At 38.4% G+C, this 2,330-nt stretch overlaps 1 pseudogene; it reads right to left on the bottom strand.

Annotated features, from left to right (window-relative positions):
* Positions 1-369: 369 nt before the first annotated feature.
* Positions 370-2,111, bottom strand: LOC138842601 (tigger transposable element-derived protein 1-like; annotated as a pseudogene).
* Between the last annotated feature and the right edge of the window lie 219 nt (positions 2,112-2,330).

The following is a 2,330-nucleotide window of genomic DNA, read 5'->3' as shown; positions in this document are numbered from 1 at the left end:
GTGTGTAACATTTCACACAGTGCTTGTCATGTGCTCAGTAAATGTCACCATTGTTATAATTAACAGCATTACTGTTATTATCTCAATATTTTCTAGGGGTGGAAAATGTTTTTATTCTTTCCTTCTAGGTTCTTTGGCTGGCCCAATACCTGCAAACCTCAGAGATATGCAGGTTTTGATCAAGACCACCTCAATAAAGCAAATATTGCAATAAAGTGAGTCACACAAAATTTTTGGTTTTCCAATACATATAAAGTTGTGTTTACACCATACTGTAGTCTATTAAGTGTGGAATGATGTGATGTCTGAAAAACCAACGTATATACCTTAATTGAAAAATGCTTTATTGCTAAAAAATGCTAACAATCATCAACCTTCTACGAGTTGTAATCTTTTTGCGGGTGGAGGGTCTTGCCTTGTTGTTGATGGCTGCTGACTGATCAGTCTGTTGGCTGCTGAAGATTGAGGTGGCCATGACAATTTCTTAACATAAGACAACAATGAAGTTTACTGCAACAATTGATTCTTCCATGAATGATTTTTCTGGAGCATGCGATGCTGTTTGACAGCATTTTATCCACAGCAGAACTTCTGTCAAAATTGGAGTCAGTCTTCTTAAACCTTGTTGCTGCTTTATCAACTAAGCTTACATAGTATTCTAAATCCTTGTTGCCATTTCAACAATCTTCACAGCATCTTCACCAGGGGTAGATTCCATCTCATGAAACCACTTTCTTCACTCATCTGTAACAAGTAACTCCTCAGCCATTAAAGCTTTATCATGAGATTGCAGCAATTCAGTCCCATCTTCAGAACTTCAAATTCTAGTTGTCTTGCTATTTCCACCACATCTGTACTTATTTCCTCCACTGAAGTCTTTAACCACTCAAAGTCATCTGTGAGGGTTGGAATCAAATTATTCCAAACTCCTGTTAATGTTGATATTTTGACCTCTTCCCATGAATCATGAATGTTCTTAATGGCATCTAGAATGGTGAATCCTTTCCAGAAGGTTTTCAATTGACTTTGCCCAGATCCATCAGATAAATCACTATCTATGGCAGCTATAGCCTTATGAAATGTATTTCTTGAATAATAAGACTTGAAAGTAGAAAGGACTCCTTGATCCGTGGGCTGCAGAATGAATATTGTGTTAACAGGCATGAAAACAACATGAATCTTGTTGTACATCTCCATCAGAGCTCTTATATGACCAGGTGCATTGTCAATGAGCAGTAATATTTTGAAAGGAATCTTTTTTTCTGAGCAGTAGGTCTCAATGGTGGGCTTAAAATATTCAGTGAACTATGTTGAACAATTGTACTGTCATCCAGGCTTTGTTGTTCCATTTATAGAACACAGGCATAGTAGATTTAGCATAATTCTTAAGGGCCTTAAGATTTTCAGAATGGTAAGTAAGCATTGGCTTCAACTTAAAGTGACCAGCTGCATTAGCCCCTAACAAGAGAGTCAACCTGTCCATTGAAGTTGGTTTCCTCCTCTCTAGCTGTGAAAGTTCCAGATGGCATCTTCTTCGGGTATAAGCCTGTTTTGCCTACATTGAAAATCTGTTGTTTAGCGTAGCCACCTTTGTTAATAATCTTAGCTGGATCTTCTGGACAACTTGTTGCAGCTTCTACTTCAGCACTTGCAGATTCACCTTGCACTTTTATGTTATAGAGATGGCTTCTTTCCTTCAACCTCATGAACCAACCTCTGCTAGCTTCAAACTTTTCTTCTGTAGCCTCCTCATCTCTCTCAGCCTTCACAGAATTGAAAAGAGTTAGGGCTTTGCTCTGGAGTAGGCTTGTTTATGGGATATTGTGGCTCATTTGATCTTCTCTCCAGACCACTCAAACTTTCTCCATATCATCAATAGGACTGCTTCACTTTCTTATCAGTTATGTGTTCATCGGAGTAGTGCTTTTAATGTTCCTCAATAACTTTTCCTTTGAATTCGCAATTTTGCTAATTACTTGGGGCAAGAAACCTAGCTTTGGGCCTACCTCAGCTTTCAACATGCTTTTCTCAGTATGCTTAATCATTTCTAGCTTTTGATTTAAAGTGACAGATATGCAACTCTTCCTTTTACTTGAACACTTAGAGGCCATTATGGATTATTAATTGGCCTAATTTCAATATTGCTGTGTCTCAGGGGCTAGAGAGGCCTGAGGAGAGAGAGAGAGAGATGGGGAAACAGCTGGTCAGTGAAACAGTCAGAATACACACAATGCTTATTAAGTTTGCCAGCTTGTATGGGTGCAGTTCATGGACACCCCAAAACAAGTACAATATTAACATCAAAGATCATTGATCACAGACCACCATGA

The sequence above is a fragment of the Globicephala melas genome, chromosome 3 (genome assembly GCF_963455315.2).
Source record: "Globicephala melas chromosome 3, mGloMel1.2, whole genome shotgun sequence".
In the NCBI taxonomy this organism is placed as follows: domain Eukaryota; kingdom Metazoa; phylum Chordata; class Mammalia; order Artiodactyla; family Delphinidae; genus Globicephala; species Globicephala melas.
This window is presented reverse-complemented; position numbering and strand designations above follow the sequence as displayed.